Here is an 18,833-nt window from a genome sequence, read left to right on the forward strand (position 1 = left end):
GGAGCTATTGGAAAAGAGCAGATATTTTGTATAGTGTCAAGACCAATGTCTTGGGCTGTGTTGGTATTCCTCTTTGAAATAAATCCTTCTGTTCTCCCACGGTGCATACGTTTGCCTCAATTGTCTGATATTTTCTCCCCTTCTGATGGGCGTACATTCTATGCTTTCCCGGATGGAGTATAGTTCTATCAGGATTTGTTTTTACCACAGTGATTGGGTATCAGGTATAGATCAAAGTACCATGTATCATTAGGACAAATCTGAGGCTTTCTTGTTGATATGGTTATAGGCGACACTAATTGGATTTCCTTTTCAGATTCTTTATTGTTCTTCAGATTTCAACTGCTGACGGTACTTGGGAAACAAAGAATAATACAAGTGCCAAGTGTTTTCTTACTCACTGCCCCTAACAGTGCACTCCTCACCGTGAGGAGGTGAGGCACTGGAACAGGTTGCCTAGAGATGTGGCTGGTGCTCCGTCCCTGGGGACTGGACTCGATGGCTTGCACAGGTCCCTTCCAACTCTAAAGATTCCATGATTCCATGATTCTGAGGCTGTGGAGACCAGGTGGGTGTGAACCACTGTACCTAGAGGTGAGGGATCAACCCTGTGCTCCGGGGATGCCGACACACCTCAACCATCTCGTCTCCTCTTTCAGTCCCCATTCAACTCCAATGTCCCCATAACATCACAATGTGCCCATCACTCCCCACTGTCCCTATCTCTCCAATCAGTCCCCTGGAAGCCATGGTCAACACAGGGACAACAGTGAAAAAGGCTTGTGAAAAAGAGGGTGGGAATGGGACCCTGGGGACCTCCTTGTGCAGGGCAGCATTACCTGTGTGATCAACCATGGAAAAAAGGGATTACCTTGGGATTGGAGAAGGAAGCACTCCCTCATGGGAACATCCATGACAGCCCCTGGACACGTACATGATGAGGTGTTGCCACGGGGTTGGAGTGAACACATTGCTCAGTGCAAGGAGGCATCATTCAAGTGAATATCAATCCTGGGCCCATCCCAGCAAGCAAACACCCCAAACCCATTTCCCATTCCCACACAGAGAGCAGCACATTGCCAGGCAGCATTTGGAAGGCACCGGCTGTGGAGGAATCCAGTGTGAGTGCTGGGCAACCCATATCCACAGGGATCTTCTCGCCATGAGCTCCTGGTAGCAACCCTGCTCATTCCTTCGTACATGCTGAATCCATTCATCAAGGGAAAATTTCTCCACAGTGCTTGCAACCCACGACTCATGATGAAAAATCCCACTTGAATGGGGATGGGGGGAACTCCACCTTCAACCATTCATGGCTGGACAAAATGATCTGTGGCCCTTCTCAAATGGAACACAAACAATGAGCACCTAACTTATGGCAGTACTGTGTCGGCTTCTTTAATTCTGTGCTTATACTGTTTGTTTGTTTGTTTGTTTCTTTGCTGGTTTTTACAATTCTATAAGTGATTCCATGCCCTTTAATGTCCCTTCCAACCCAAGCACCTCTATTTTATGGCTCTTTGGCAGGCTGGAGATGAACAGGAGCTTGGGAGGGGACAGAGACAAGATAGCTGACAAAAAGAGATAAAACGGACGCTGCATACAGAATGAGGTCACACTCAGTAAGAAGAGGTGGGGAAAAGAGGGAAAAGGGAGAAGTTTCCTCCCCCCAAGAGACAGGAAGCACAGCCCCTGCTAAGGGCTCTGTGTGTCCTGAAAGAAAAGCAGGGGCTTTGCAGATGCGAGAAATGCATCATGGGCTGCATCACAGCCTCTCGCTGTGACTAACTCTCTGTCAGCTGCAGAAACACACAGCACGTGTCCTAGGCTCGCAACACAAGCCTGTGACCATCTGCACCCAGCTCACAGCAAAGCAGGAACCGTGAGGAGAGATCTCCAAAAGATGTGCGGGCAGGTGGGATGGGCCATGCCGTTGTCCCCATGTCCATGTCCTCCTGCTGCTGGTGTTTGGTGAGTTTGGGGCTGCTTTGGGTAGCAGGGAACCCTGCTTGGAGGAAGAAGCCCAGCACAAAGAGGCTTGAGATGGTACCGAGGGTGGAGGTAGAGTACGCGTGGAATGGAGTCTTGCACCCAAAGCATGATTCTGGAAGTAGAGGAGACTGCATCTGGAAAAGAAAACCTATCCCAAATGGATTTAGGCTTGCTCAAATGGAGATAGTGGCGATACTGGCAGGGGATACACTTGTGGAGTGGTGACTGCTGAAGACTAGAGACATGGACAGAAACATGTGGGTGTGCAGGACACTGTCCCTCTAACCAAACCCCTCTCTGCTCCACGGTGCAGGTACTGCTGTGAGCACCCAGGGCATCTGCAGTTCCACAGCTGGTGGTGAGTGTGAGAATGGGTCCAGAAAATGAAGACATGGTGGGGGTGGAGATGGGGAGAGAGAAAGGCTTTATTGCCTCTGAATTCCCAATATCCACCCCAGGAGGGCAGATTCTCCATGACTTGGAATGCAGTGTGTTTTGCAGCTAATGATGCTGGTGGAATCCCTGTGCCATCTCTCCAGGTACTCTCCAGGCTCCAGCCATGCTCCTAAACACTTCCAGAGCTCAGGAAGGGGAAGTTGTCCTGGCTCAGTGTGTCCTTCAGAAGATAATACCTGCTGCCCGAATTGTCTTCTGCAAAGGATGGAATGGAGGTTTACAGCATGAAAGCCCAACAGCATACCGTCATCTACTCCATGCTGCTGAACATCTCTGCAAGAAGCAGTGGGACATACACGTGTGCGTACCAGCAGAGGAACAAGAGCAATTGGCTAAGGAGATCTCCCCTCAGCACTCCCTTGGATCTACATGTCACAGGTGGGACTTGACACCAGGGTTGTGCGGACGCAGGGGATGGGGGGACTAAACATCACATAGATTTTCTGGATCAAGAAATGCCATAGAGAGAAGTGGGCTCTGGAATGGTCTCCCTCTCCATCCCGTGCTGCAGAAATGGGGCACTGCAGTGCCCAGGCTCAGGAAGCAGGTGCAGGGTTTGGGCACGATCCCTTTCCTGGGAAGTGATGCTGCAGGGGTTATTCAAAAAATGTTTTGAGAATAAGGAGTGGAAACTCGGGTGATTTCCAAGTGTGAGGTAGTTTCTCACTGTGTGAGTTCCTATGCAGCAAGAAGGCGATGCTGTGGCCATAGTGTGGGGATGGCCAGATGTTGGTGTGCTTTGGGATCCGGGTGCCTCCACCTGCAACAAAACCACCTAAAAGAGGCTTTAGATGGTGGCAGGAGGGGAAATGCATTATGGAGTCTTGCAAGTGGGATGCTGTCATCCCATCCCATAGAGGCAGAGCAACATACTATGTCCTTTCTTATCCACAAGGTCAAGGAAAGGAGAGAGTTGTGCTGCAGGATCATACGGTGCACAGTTGCATTTCTGCCATGCATTTCTTAATTCATCATAGTTTAGATATTTGATCATCAGAATGGCAGAAACCCCATGTCAGCCCACGTGTCTCAGGGGACAGAGCTGGCTCTGTGGGCATCTTCCAAGGTCTACATACCCTGCCCCGAACCAGTGCACTCAGGAGCTGTGTCCATGCAGAGCTATGAGCACTGGTGACACTCCGCCCATCCATATGTCTGTCCAGGTCATGTGTCCAATTCCACGGCAGGAACCATAACTGCAGGTGAGGGACTCTCCTTTGCTCCTACTGACCCCATCCCTTCACCTTTTCCCTATCCCTCCCCTCTATTATCATCTCATCGCTATGGCACTGTAACACCCCAACTTCTGCGTCACTCCCATCTGACCCCATCACCCTCTGTGTCCCCAGACACCAACACTCCTCTGAACCTCACAGTCATTCATGTGGTATCAGTTACTGTCAACCTCCTGCTGTCTGCAGCCACCTTCTGGACCATTAGGAAAGGTGAGGACTTGAGGGGACTGTGGGGGATCCATGAGGCTGCCACAGCTTTGATGTGAGACTGTTTTTCTTACAGGTGCCTGCCGGGAGAGATGCCGAAGGTGAGAAGGAAGGCTGGGAGGGGACGATTGAGAGCATTTGGGAACTTGGGGAAGTCCTTTTTGCAGGGCAGCATTATCTGTGAGTTCCCCCATAACAGGAAGGGACTGCCATGGTGTTGGAGAAGGAAGGATTTCCTCATGGTAACATTACTGATCGCACGTGGATGCCTGGAGGATGAGGGATTGCCGTGGGGTTGGACTGAATGCAGTGCCTGATGCAAGGAGGCTTCATCCAAATGAATAACAGTCCTGGCCCCCTGCAGCAAACACCCACCCCAAAATCCATTTTCCCTTAATCCACAGGCAGCAGCACGTTCCCAGCCAGCAGGTGCAAGCCACCGACTATGGAGAAATCCAGTGTGAGTGCTGGGCACCCCTTTTCCATGGGGACCCCCTTCCCTTGGGCTCCCATTTGCCATCCCACCTGTCCCTTTCCCACTTGGACATGCAAAAACCATTTCTCAAGAGTCAGTTTCTCCAGGGTGCTTTCATCACAGTGCTCATAGTGACAAATCCCATTTGCACAGCGGGTCTCACACTTCACACTCTGCTGTTCTCCCATCTACAGTTCCTCTCACTATGGTGTTTGTTTCAAGCACAGACCAAAGCTCAGCCCTGCACTGGAGGATATTGCTGAGCACACAGACAGCAGTGGGGAAATATCTCATAGATGGCTCTGCATGTGCAGGCAGCTGCAAAGGGAGGATGCTGTGGTCAGGGATGGGGGATATAACGCCACCACGCCTGCACCTTGCTCTGTTTGCAGCTTGAGTTTCATTGCAGAGCAGCAGGCTCAGATGTGCTGTGCAAATATAGAAAATGCCTCAAATGATGGGAAAATGCCCCCCAAAGCCCAGCGTCTCTGTCCTCCAAATCTTCTTGCAGAGTGGTGCAATGGGGGTGGACAGTCAGTCCAGAGCCCCGCGGGGTCTGCTGCCCAAACCAGTGGTGGGTCGCCCCCCTTCCCACATGAATACTGAGCACTCATAGTGTGTTTTTTTTTTCCCCACAGCCTCAGCCATTGCCCACTTTCGAAGGGACAAGGTGATGTCAGGGCCCTTCTCACCCAAAACTAAAGTGATATGCTCCACAGAAATGGCCTTATCATTTTGGTACGCTTGCTCATGCATCTCTTTACTTGCACAAAAACTGCAAATCACAAGATTTAATTTCTGAGTCACAAGTCACTCTACCTCAGTCTACAGCAAATGCCTCCCCTTGTTTTCCAACCCAGATCTGCTCTGACTTTTGCTAGCTGACTCCTGCCTGCTTCTCCAATGCGTGCAGCTCCCTCCAGCGCTCCTGGAGCCTCCTTGTGCAGGGCTTGCAGGCTGCAGCTGCAATAATAGGGCTTTCCTTTCCCCTCCAGCCTCCCTTGAAGCAGATGACCCGCAGCAGAGATGCATAGGCTTCAGCATGCCAAGGGAACCAGGACTGCGTCACGACCATTGTGTTTTCTTGCAGAGGGCTCTTGGGGCAGAACATGGGGCTTTTGGGTTCATGGGGTATGCTCTCCCATTATTTCTAGCCACTAAGATATATGACTTGCTTATGTATGGAGCACCTAGAATATCAATAAAATATCACAGCTATTTTAGTGACATCGGCAAGTGCTTGAGCTGTTCTTATGCATCATCAAGCTCACCACAGTCTTGAATCAAAGGCATCATGAAGTGATGGGCTGTGGTGATATATCACTGCTGTGGCTTTAGGTGGAAGAAGCTCTGGAGATGCCCAGGATGGCCCTGTCTTGATACCTCCCATGAGCCCCAAGCACAAGGATTCTGTCACTGCCCCTATGGACAGATGGGCACCCTCAGAGTGCAATCAGACAGAAGAAGTACACAAACTTCATTCTGATGCAGAAGGATTTCATGCTTTTATTGATAAGTGTCACCTCTGCTGTGCTTTCCCCCTTCTTCTTGCAGAGAAAGGGGTGGATCACCTCTCACTTTCTGACATTCTGTCCTATGTACAAACTTCAGAGCTGTGTATTCCAGAGGCCTTCAAAACACAAACAAGGAATTACAGTGGTCCCACAGCATGGCCATGCAGCATTCCCCATGGGATCATGGCAGGAGGGGAACTGCACACCGTGACAACTGAGCTGGCATTTCCCCTCTAAAGCCATGCCTTCTGCAGACAAAAAAATGCACGCTCAACCTGCAGGCCTCTGCAAGAGCACAACTCACCTTCACTCTCCTCATTTGATCCACGTTGGCATCTGCAGGGAGATCCTGAATGAGTGCCCAGCCATCAGCAGGGGAGAGACCTTCCCCAGCCACCAGCACAAATGCACCCATGGGCATCCTCTGCCAAAATCATCACCCTTATAGCTTCATACAGCGGCTCCTGAGGTCTGCCTTGCAGCCCCAAGAAAATGCCCTGTGCTGTAGGGAGGCGGGTTTTGCTTCTGCACGATACTGGGTGGACGCTGCTCTGTTGCTGAGAATTGTCCTCACACAAAAAAAGTGCTCTGAACAGACACATTTCCTCTGATACACTATCCGCTCAGTGCAGAGTTTGAAAGTGAAGCATTTGTTAATTCCCAGCAGTGTCAGCTACAGGAGTGGAGACCGTATAGCAGGGTGAAGAGAATGAGACCATATTTGTCAAGGAGGTTTAGAGACATGATACCGGAATACTATTGGGACCATATCCTGAAAAATTAACTTTATTAGCATTGATTGTCATGAGCACGTGGAGATAATCCTGACTTAAAATACAGCATTTGGGATCATCTCTGCATTGTACTCAATGCCTAGAAAGGAAGGGTGCAAGGGACTGAAACTTACAGTAAGAATCGTGGTCGGCAGGAGATTCCCTCAGCACTACCAGCACCATGGAGAGAGGACAGAGAGAGCAGAGAGAAAAGGCATTGAGGTTCCACAAAGCATCCAAGGGCCACTGGAGATATTCCCAGGGAAAAGTGCCTCCATCTCCTCTCGTATTGCAATCCCTCCTCTACACGAGGGAATCCACTGACAAAGCTCACACTGAAAAAGGAGCAGCACCCCAGGGTCCCAGAATGCCCACCAATTACCCAGACCTGCCACTTCCTGCTCACCTACAGCATCTCTTCCCACAAGCACCTGAAAGAAGAAGAGTCCCACATCAGAGCTTTTGACAGCCTCATGGATCCCACACAGTACTCATAAGCCCATAAGCCCTGACCTTTCTTGATGATCCAGCAGGAAGCTGCAGACAGGAGCAGGGTGACAGCCACTGATGCCACAGCGATGACTATGGGGCCCAACGGGGTGTATGAGTCCTGGGGACAAAGCGGAGTGATGGGGACTAATGAATAGGATGGGGACACGGGAATGTGATGGGGTCAGAGCAGGGTGATGCAGACAGTGGGGTGTGATGGGGATGTAGTGATGGTATGGGGACACAGGGAAGGGATGAGGACAACAGTAAGGGACAGGGTCAACAGGACCAAAGGGGAGCCTCTCACTGGCATGTGCTGTCTCTTCCGTGGATCTGGACACATGGCCTGGGGGGACAAATGGATGGGCTGAGTATCCCCCGAACTCTCACCTCTGCATGAACACGGCTCCTGAGTGCATTGCTATGGGGCAGCGCTTACAGCCATAGGAAGGTGCCCACTGAGCCTGCCCTTCTCCTGAGACACATGGAATGATGTAGCTTCCCTTCGATATGATTACGTAAACTATGCTGGATTTAAAAATGCATGGCAGAGATGCAACTGTGCACTGTATGCTACTGCAGCACAATTCTCTACTTCACCTTGTGGATAAGAAAGGACAAGAATGTTGATGTAGGATGGCAGCATCCCAATTGCAAGACTCCATAATGCATTTCCCCTCCTGCCACCATCTAAAGCCTCTTTTAGGTGGTTTTCTTGAAGCAGGGAGAGGCAGCAAGATCCCAAAGCACACCAACATCTGGCCATCCTCACACTATGGCCACAGCATCATCTTCTTGCTGCATAGGAACTCACACAGTGAGAAACAACCTCACACTTGGAAATCACCCGAGTTTCCATTCCTTATTCTCAAAACATTTTTTGAATAACCCTTGCAGCATCCCCTTCCCACAAAGTGGATCGTGCCCAAACCCTGCACCTGCTTCCTGAGCCTGGGCACCGCAGTGCCCCATTTCTGCACCACGGGATGGAGAGGGAGACCATTCCAGAGCCCATGTCACTCTATGGCATTTCTTGATCCAGAAAATCTATGTGGGTGTTCAGTCCCCCCATCCCCTGCGTCCGCACAACCCTGGTGTCAAGTCCCACCTGTGACAAGTAGATCCAAGGGAGTGCTGAGGGGAGACCTCCTTAGCCAATTGCTCTCGTTCCTCTGCTGGTACCCACACGCGTATGTCCCACTGCTTCTTGCAGAGATGTTCATCAGCATGGAGTTGATGACCGTATGCTGATGGGCTTTCATGCTGTACAGCTCCATCCCATCCTTGCAGAAGACAATTCGGGCAGCAGGAACCAGCTTCTGAAGGACACATTGAGCCACGACGATTTCCCCTTCCTGAGCTCTGGAAGTGTTAAGGACCAGGAGTGGAGCCTGGAGAGTACCTGGAGAGACGGCACAGGGGTTCCACCGGCATCATTCCTGGGAAACCAGACCGCACCCAATCCATTAAATATCTTCTCTCCTGGGGTGGATATTGGGAATTCAGAGGGAAATAAAGCCTTTCTCTCTTTCCATCTCCTCCCCACCATGTCTTCATTTTCTGGACCCATTCCCACACTCACCATCAGCTGTGGAACTGCAGATGCCCTGGGTGCTCACACCAGTACCTGCACCGCGGGACAGAGAGAGTTTTGTTTAGAGGGACAATGTCCTGCTCACCCAGATGTTCCCACCCATGTCCCCACGGAGGACTAGGCACCATCCCGTCTGCCTATCCCCATACAGTGTCTCTGAGAAAGCCCCGGTCCATTTGTGGTGCGTTTGCTGCTTCAAGTACTGTTCCTCTATCTTTCTAAAGCACCCAGCATTTGTAACTCACGTATTTTTGGAGCACGCCTACACCCTTCACCTACTGGCACCACTGCCCTCAGCACCATCCCAAGCCTATTTCTGGTGGGATTCCTGCTCCAGGCATGGTTCCCCACTTCACACAGCATCCCCAACTCACCAAACACCACCAGCAGCAGGAGGGCAGGGACACGAGGACATGCCATGGTCCATTGCGCTTCCCCCAACATCTTTTGGAGATCTCTTCTCACAGCGCCTACTTTTGATGTCAGCTGGATACAGATGGACACTGGTTTGCATTGCAACCCCAGGACCTGTCCCTGTGGTATTTTTCTAGCTGACAGAGTTACCCACAGTGAGAGACTGTGATGCAGCCCATGGTGCATCTGTTGTGTCTGCCGAGCTACCGCTTTTATTTGGGGACGTCAGACACCTCATCATGGTCTGTGTTTCCTGTTTCTTAAAGGGAGGAATCTTCTCCCTTCTCCCCCCTTATGCCCCACCTGTCTTGCTGATCATGCCCTCATTCTGCATGCAGGGTCCCATCGGTCTCTTTGCGTCAGCTCTCCTCCTTGCTCTGTTTTCTTGCAACCTCCTGGCCATCTCCAGTCTATCACAGAGTCATCAAAGAAAATGGTTTGATCTGGAGAGGACCTGAAAAGATTATGCAGTTAGCCATAGACTCATGAAAACCTACGGCCCCATTTAACCCATCCTTGAGCACTTCCAGGCATGCACTGTTTCAATAGGCAGCTGTGCTAGTGCCGCAACACCCTCAGAATCAAGAATTTTCTTCTAGCATCTAAACTGAATCACTCCTCTTTCAGTACAAATCCTTTCTCTTTTTTCCTATCACCATTAAACTGTGTAATCAGTTTGCTGCCCTTGTTTATAAGCTCACATTAAATACAACATCTTGTTGCTTGACATGGCATCCTCTTCTGCATTCTACTCCATCTCCCCCCTGTGTCCATGCTCCTTTGACTCTACTCTCAGCCCCATTGCACTGCAAGCTTAAGGGAACATCCCAACAGTGAGAGGCCCCAGAAGAAACCAGTGCCTTCAGTGCTGCTACACACTTTCCACCACCTGCAGAACTCCACCAGCAGAAAGCAACTTTCCACTCAGTATTACTGCTGGAATCACCACAAGCAATTATCACTTCAATTACAATCTCAGCAGGAAAATTAACCTGTGCCTCTCCCACTCCTCTGTCGGAACTCATCCACTGCGAACACTGCCCCTGCATCTGCCCATGATGCAACCTGTAGACCCACAAAACGTGGCAGAGCAGGACCACGGCCTGCAGTTCTGCTCTCTGTGCTGAGAATGGAGGAACTCAGCTCAGGCCCTGCATCTGCCCATGGAGATGATCAACAGACCCACAGAACGTGGCCATGTGCTGAGAACTCACTCTGTGGTGAGCAATGAACCTCCTGCGTGCTCAGAATCTGCCTGTGCTATTTTTGTATCCCCCTTTGTTAGTCTGGCCAGACCTCAACTTTGTGCACACAGTAACACATCTTTCTGTTTAGGAAGTAGAACTTTCCTCCCACACAAGATTCACCCGACTGCTGCCTCAGAAAGATGTATTTCTCCGTGATGCTTTGCTTGCGTGGGCTGGGCTGGAAGCGGCATTTAAAAGAGCAGCAGCTGCACATCTCCAGTCTGAGGGACCAAAACCATAGAGGTGTGTGAGTGCAGAGGGCTGATGGGCTGCAAAGAACATCACCTCTTGCACGGCATGACTGCAGTTGCTTTGCTCTGGGCTGAATGACGAAGACAGGCCGAGTGTTTCCATTCAGGTGGGAAGGGCTTTAGGTCTGTGGGGCAGGATTCCCCCTGCGTTTGTCCATCTTCCAGCTGGTTTTTGATGAAAGGTGCTGTAAGGTGCCTGCTAGCAGCACTGAGTGTGTCCTTATTCCTCAGGCAGAATGACTGCTCTGAGTCCCCCAGCTCAGGGCAGAGTTACTGCATGGCACAGCTGAACAGAGAGCAAAGGCAAAGGCTAGGATTGTGTCACAGCCAGGCTGTGGTCCAAACACCTACAATGAATCCCAAAAGCACTTATGGGATTTTTTATCAAAAATGCTCTTCAATTTGTACCTTCTTCTAGTATAGAGAGCTCCCATCTGGTGATTATCTTGCACCAAGTCTGTAGAGCACTCCCTCAAGGGCTGCCATATTTGATGTGCTTTATCTCAAGGCAAGATGGTAGCATGTGTTGCTGTGTCTTTTGAGATCTTCCTTACTTGACTTGCCTGCCTTATCTACAAGGCTTACAGTTTCACTCAGTGTCTAGAATTCTCAGATGCTGAGTCTCTTCAGTCACCTGGATGGACTCTGCAGTTTGGGTTGAATTTTTGATCAATCAGCAAAACATAAAATCATAACACAGACTCAGACTTTGCATAAAGGAAATGTGAGACTCTTGCTAAGTGCATGGAAGAGGATGCTGCTGGAGATGATGCTGCCCATGAATAGCCCACTGACATAGGATGGATATGGGAGTTCTTGTTGTTTATTGCTATCATTCTGCCAGGGGGCAGGAGCAGGATATAAAAGTCACACCTGCCCCAACTCGCAGGGACCTCCAGGCACCTTTCATCTTTCATATCCCTTCTTGAATGATCTCTGAACATCGATTCATGGATTGGGTATGTATTTGGAAACAAGAAGGGATTTATTTCACAGTCAGTAGTAAAGATGGTTTTAACCATATGCCCACTTCTTTGCCTTTGTGTCCTTTGGCTTTTACTTCTATGTCTCACCGAGTGCAAACCTTCCATCTTTCTGAGATCCATCCATTAATACAGATTCTTACCTGAATAAATACCTGTCTGCCACAGACGTATTCATTTGTCCCCATTACATTCAGGCAGGCTTGAGTCTGGTAAGCCCAGACATACACGCCTGTGAATATTTAAGACTTCTATACCCCTGTGTGAACACATTTGAATGTCTTGTTGAGGAATTTGTGGTCCACACAGAAATCATGCAACTGCCATGAGACTGGCCAAGAGATAAGGAAACTCAAAAACCATACAGAGCTCTTGAGAGCCGAAAGCACAGCCTTACCAGTCTGCAGAATCCAACCATACGTGGGTGTGCAGCTCGCTACTGGAATTGCTTTCACTTTCACTTTTGTTCTGCTGTTTAATCAATTGCTGACGTGGCGACAGAACAGAACCAATCTGTGTGACACAGAGGCACAGAAGATTTCCTTAGTCCTCGGAGTTGGCGAAGCACTGACCACTGAACAGAATGTCAAGTGAAGGGAATTGGTAACTTCTTGGAAAAAGGATTATGATGCACTGTCCATACTGCTTAGCACCATAACTCTGGTTCTAGCAGAAGAAATAGCAGAGTCTGAGTTTGAACACCCACAAAAAACATAGTTAAAGAATTGCTGTGTTGTTACTTACTTTGCATGATCAACTCTCATTTTTTAACTACTTCTGGCTTTAATTAATGTACATTAGTATGATATACTGACAAAAAATAAACATCAAATAAAGTTTCCCTCCCAGCTTTTTACAAACACATTGTGAGGATCAGTGGGACCCACGGCCAACCACAGGCACAACTGTAGTAGTGCTTGAGACCAAAAAACCTGTATTAGAGCACAGATTCAAGAGCCAAACCCAAATTTCAGTGGAATATCAAGATGCTAACTGTAGCTGCAGAAGCTTCAGTGCAGTTGTGGGTATGTGCATGGATGCACCAGCTCATTACAAGTGGCTCACTGCTGAGTTTCATCAACGGAGCAAGATCTGGGCCCATCCCCACGTGGCTCTCCAGAATATGCAGTTTACCTAAGCACTCTCTTGGAACAGGCATTCTTCAGAAACATAAAGTAACAGGAGGCAGGGCTTTCCCAAACTTCACCTACATTCTGTTAGAGGAGAGGGTAGGTTGGGGGCTGTGTGACAAACAGGCTCAACGGCTGCACTGGTATATGTCTTGCTTAGGTGTCTACACCATGCTAGGCCTCAGTGTTACAATTCCATGACCTGGAAAACTCATGAAGATTAGAATACCAGGCGGGTGCTCATTAAGAATAGAACACCAGGTTATGTGCTCATTAAGAGCAGACAACCAGGTGGGTGCTCACAGCTATTGCCATTCACACCAACCTTTCCCCCATCCCACGAGTCTCCACAATCTCAGCATGGATTTGGATTCCATGCCTCAAAACAGTGCATGAAACAGTTCAGCAGTCCGTTCACTGTCTCCGCTTTGTTTGAGCTTCTTCAGATTAGATGATGGCATTGTGGATGCTGATGCAGCAGCAGTCTCTCCCTCTTCGATTCTACACCCCACAGTCCTTCTTATTTCAGTAACACCATGCCCATGGCTAACCTATTTTGTAACGTAACACATGGCAATCACAAATGTGAGCAAACAAGAAGTGCACGCAAGCATTAATACTGTCATGGTTAACAAGGGTCTTGCATTGCCTCTTCTCAAAACCTGTATACATAGATACAGAGAATCCAAAGATGACAAGGATGGGATTATCCACTGAGTCTGAATACGATGTTCTTACCTGTGGGCGTTGGAACCTTCCCACGTACAAAAATTCAGTGGTGCTTTGAGAATGGGAAGTACTTGTCGTGTTGGTGGCAGATCAACTAAGACTGGTTTTCATGAGTAGTGAAGGGGCTTTACCGGATCTTTGCTTTCTCTTTTTCCCTGCAACAAGGAGAAGGGTTTGTCAGGAGCTATTGGAAAAGAGCAGATATTTTGTATAGTGTCAAGACCAATGTCTTGGGCTGTGTTGGTATTCCTCTTTGAAATAAATCCTTCTGTTCTCCCACGGTGCATACGTTTGCCTCAATTGTCTGATATTTTCTCCCCTTCTGATGGGCGTACATTCTATGCTTTCCCGGATGGAGTATAGTTCTATCGGGATTTATTTTTACCACAGTGATTGGGTATCAGGTATAGATCAAAGTACCGTGTAGCATTAGGACAAATCTGAGGCTTTCTTGTTGATATGGTTATAGGCGACACTAATTGGATTTCCTTTTCAGATTCTTTATTGTTCTTCAGATTTCAACTGCTGACTGTACTTGGGAAACAAAGAATAATACAAGTGCCAAGTTTTTTTTACTCACTGCTCCTAACGGTGCACTCCTCACCGTGAGGAGGTGAGGCACTGGAACAGGTTGCCTAGAGATGTGGCTGGTGCTCCGTCCCTGGGGACTTTCTAGGCTAGGCTGGATAAGGCCCTGGGCAACCTGATCTAGCTGTGGTGTCCCAGTTCACTTCACAGGAGCTGGACTCGATGGCTTGCACAGGTCCCTTCCAACTCTAAACATTCTATGATTCCATGATTCTGTGGCTGTGGAGACCAGGTGGGTGTGAACCACAGAACCTAGAGGTGAGGGATCAACCCTGCGCTCCAGGGATGCCGACACACCTCAATCTTCTCGTCTCCTCTTTCTGTCCCCATTCAACTCCATGTCCCCATTGGAGCACAATGTGCCCATCACTCCCCACTGTCCCTATCTCTCCAATCAGTCCCCTGGAAGCCATGGTCAACACAGTGACAACAGTGGAAAGGCTTGTGGAAAAAAGAGGGAATGGGACCCTGGGGAGCTCCTTGTGCAGGGCAGCATTACCTGTGAGATCAACCATGGAAAAAAAGGGATTATCTTGGGATTGGAGAAGGAAGTACTCCCATCATGGGAACATCCATGACAGCCCCTGGACATGTGCATGATGAGGGATTGCCATGGGGTTGGACTGAACACATTGCCAATGCAAGGAGGCATTCTACAAGTGAATATCAATCCTGGGCCCATCCCAGCAAGCAACCACTCCAAACCCATTTCCCATTCCCACACAGAGAGCAGCACATTGCCAGGCAGCATTTGGAAGGCACCGGCTGTGGAGGAATCCAGTGTGAGTGCTGGGCAACCCATATCCACAGGGATCTTCTCGCCATGAGCTCCTGGTAGCAACCCTGCTCATTCCTTCGTACATGCTGAATCCATTCATCAAGGGAAAATTTCTCCACAGTGCTTGCAACCCACGACTCATGATGAAAAATCCCACTTGAATGGGGATGGGGAGAACTCCACCTTCACCCCTTCTTGACCGGACAAAATGATCTGTGGCCCTTCTCAACTGGAACACAAGCAATGAGCTCCTAACTAATGGCAGTACGGTGTCGGCTTCTTTAATTCTGCGGTTCTATACTTTTGTTTGTTTGTTTGTTTGTTTTGCTGGTTTTTACAATTCTATAAGTGATTCCATGCCCTTTAATGTCCCTTCCAACCCAAGCACCTCTATTTTATGGCTCTTTGGCAGGCTGGAGATGAACAGGAGCTTGGGAGGGGACAGAGACAAGATAGCTGACAAAAAGAGATAAAACGGACGCTGCATACAGAATGAGGTCACACTCAGTAAGAAGAGGTGGGGAAAAGAGGGAAAAGGGAGAAGTTTCCTCCCCCCAAGAGACAGGAAGCACAGCCCCTGCTAAGGTCTCTATGTGTCCTGAAATAAAAGCAGGGGCTCTGCAGATGCGAGAAATGCATCATGGGCTGCATCACAGCCTCTCGCTGTGACTAACTCTCTGTCAGCTGCAGAAACACACAGCACGTGTCCTAGGCTCGCAACACAAGCCTGTGACCATCTGCACCCAGCTCACAGCAAAGCAGGAACCGTGAGGAGAGATCTCCAAAAGATGTGCGGGCAGGTGGGATGGGCCATGCCGTGTCCCCATGTCCATGTCCTCCTGCTGCTGGTGTTTGGTGAGTTGGGGCTGCTTTGGGTAGCAGGGAACCCTGCTTGGAGGAAGAAGCCCAGCACAAAGAGGCTTGAGATGGTGCCGAGGGTGGAGGTAGAGTACGTGTGGGATGGAGTCTAGCACCAAAAGCATGATTTTGAAGTAGAGGAGACTGCATCTGGAAAAGAAAACTATCCCAAATGGATTTAGGCTTGCTCAAATGGAGACAGTGGCGATACAGGAAGGGGATACACTTGTGGAGTGGTGACTGCTGAAGACTGGAGACATGGACAGAAACATGTGGGTGTGCAGGACACTGTCCCTCTAACCAAACCCCTCTCTGCTCCACGGTGCAGGTACTGCTGTGAGCACCCAGGGCATCTGCAGTTCCACAGCTGATGGTGAGTGTGAGAATGGGTCCAGAAAATGAAGACATGGTGGGGGAGGAGATGGAAAGAGAGAAAGGCTTTATTGCCTCTGAATTCCCAATATCCACCCCAGGAGGGCAGATTCTCCATGACTTGGAATGCAGTGTGTTTTGCAGCTAATGATGCTGGTGGAATCCCTGTGCCATCTCTCCAGGTACTCTCCAGGCTCCAGCCTGCTCCTTAACGCTTCCAGAGCTCAGGAAGGGGAAGTTGTCCTGGCTCAATGTACCTTCAGAAGCTGGTTCCTGCTGCCCGAATTGTCTTCTGCAAGGATGGGATGGAACTGTACAGCATGAAAGCCCATCAGCATACGGTCATCTACTCCATGCTGCTGAACATCTCTGCAAGAAGCAGTGGGACATACACGTGTGCGTACCAGCAGAGGAACAAGAGCAATTGGCTAAGGAGATCTCCCCTCAGCACTCCCTTGGATCTACATGTCACAGGTGGGACATGACACCAGGGTTGTGCGGACGCAGGGGATGGGGGGACTAAACATCACATAGATTCTGGATCAAGAAATGCCATAGAGAGAAGTGGGCTCTGGAATGGTCCTCCCTCTCCTTCCGTGCTGCAGAAATGGGGCTCTGCAGTGCCCAGGTCAGAAAAGCAGGTGCAGGGTTTGGGCATGATCCCTTTCCTGGGAAGTGATGCTGCAAGGGTTATTCAAAAAATGTTTTGAGAATAAGGAGTGGAAACTGGGGTGATTTCCAAGTGTGGGGTGGTTTCTCACTGTGTTGATTTCCTATGCAGCAAGAAGGCGATGCTGTGGCCATAGTGTGGAATGGCCAGATGTTGGTGTGCTTTGGGATCCGGGTGCCTCCACCTGCAACAAAACCACCTAAAAGAGCTTTAGGTGTTGGCAGGAGGGGAAATGCATTATGGAGTCTTGCAATTGGGATGCTGCCATCCCATCCCATAGAGCAGAACAACATACCAGTCCTTTCTTATCCACAAGGTCAAGGAAAGGAGAGAGTTGTGCTGCAGGATCATACGGTGCACAGTTGCATTTCTGCCATGCATTTCTAAATTCATCATAGTTTAGATAATTGATCATCAGAATGGCAGAAACCCCATGTCAGCCCACGTGTCTCAGGGGACAGAGCTGGCTCTGTGGGCATCTTCCAAGGCCTACATACCCTGCCCCGTACCAGTGCACTCAGGAGCTGTGTCCATGCAGAGCTATGAGCACTGGTGACACTCAGCCCATCCATATGTCTGTCCAGGTCATGTGTCCGATTCCTCAGCAGGAACCATAACTGCAGGTGAGGGACTCTCCTTTGCTCCTACTGACCCATCCCTTCACCTTTTCCCTATCCCTCCCCTCTTTTCTCATCTCATCGCTATGGCGCTGTAACACCCCAACTTCTGCGTCACTCCCATCTGACCCCATCACCCTCTGTGTCCCCAGACACCAACACTCCTCTGAACCTCACAGTCATTCATGTGGTATCAGTTACTGTCACCCTCCTGCTGTCTGCAGCCACCTTCTGGACCATTAGAAAGGTGAGGACTTGAGGGGACTGTGGGGGATCCATGAGGCTGCCACAGCTTTGATGTGAGACTGTTTTTCTTACAGGTGCCTGCCCGGGAGAGATGCCGAAGGTGAGAAGGAAGGCTGGGAGGGGACGATTGAGAGCATTTGGGAACTTGGGGAAGTCCTTTTGCAGGGCAGCATTATCTGTGAGTTCCCCCATAACAGGAAGGGACTGCCATGGTGTTGGAGAAGGAAGGATTTCTCATGGTAACATTACTGACAGCACGTGGATGCCTGGAGGATGAGGGATTGCCGTGGGGTTGGACTGAATGCAGTGCCTGATGCAAGGAGGCTTCATCCAAATGAATAACAGTCCTGGCCCCCTGCAGCAAACACCCACCCCAAATCCATTTTCCCTTAATCCACAGGCAGCAGCACGTTCCCAGCCAGCAGGTGCAAGCCACCGACTACGGAGAAATCCAGTGTGAGTGCTGGGCACCCCTTTTCCATGGGGACCCCCTTCCCTTGGGCTCCCATTTGCCATCCCACCTGTCCCTTTCCCACTTGGACATGCAAAAACCATTTCTCAAGAGTCAGTTTCTCCAGGGTGCTTTCATCACTGTGCTCATAGTGACAAATCCCATTTGCACAGCGGGTCTCACACTTCACACTCTGCTGTTCTCCCATACAGTTATGGTGTTTGTTTCAAGCACAGACCAAAGCTCAGCCCTGCACTGGAGGATATTGCTGTGCACACAGACAGCAGTGGGGAAAATATCTCATAGATTGCTCTGCAAGTGCAGGCAGCTGCAAAGGTAGGATGCTGTGGTCAGGGATGGGGGATATAACGCCACCACACCTGCACCTTGCTCTGTTTGCAGCTTGAGTTTCATTGCAGAGCAGCAGGCTCAGATGTGCTGTGTAAATATAGAAAATGCCTCAAATGATGGGAAAATGCCCCCCCAAAGCCCAGCGTCTCTGGTCCTCCAAATCTTCCTGCAGAGTGGTGCAATGGGGGTGGACAGTCAGTCCAGAGCCCCGCGGGGTCTGCTGCCCAAACCAGTGGTGGGTCGCCCCCCTTCCCACATGAATACTGAGCACTCATAGTGTGTTTTTTTTTCCCCACAGACTCAACCATTGCCCACTTTCGAAGGGACAAGGTGAGTCAGGGCCCTTCTCACCCAAACTAAAAGTGATATGCTCCACAGAAATGGCATTATCATTTTGGTACGCTTGCTCATGC

General features: G+C 49.7%; 1 long non-coding RNA gene across 1 annotated transcript; it reads right to left on the bottom strand.

Moving 5' to 3' along the window:
- Nucleotides 1-5,847: 5,847 nt before the first annotated feature.
- Nucleotides 5,848-6,804, bottom strand: LOC121107925. The gene is made up of 2 exons (XR_005842324.1): nucleotides 6,184-6,804; nucleotides 5,848-5,995 (listed from the first exon to the last, which is right to left on the bottom strand). It is a non-coding gene; the product is annotated as an uncharacterized LOC121107925 (long non-coding RNA).
- Between the last annotated feature and the right edge of the window lie 12,029 nt (nucleotides 6,805-18,833).

Source organism: Gallus gallus, chromosome 31 (genome assembly GCF_016699485.2).
Source record: "Gallus gallus isolate bGalGal1 chromosome 31, bGalGal1.mat.broiler.GRCg7b, whole genome shotgun sequence".
In the NCBI taxonomy this organism is placed as follows: Eukaryota; Metazoa; Chordata; class Aves; order Galliformes; family Phasianidae; genus Gallus; species Gallus gallus.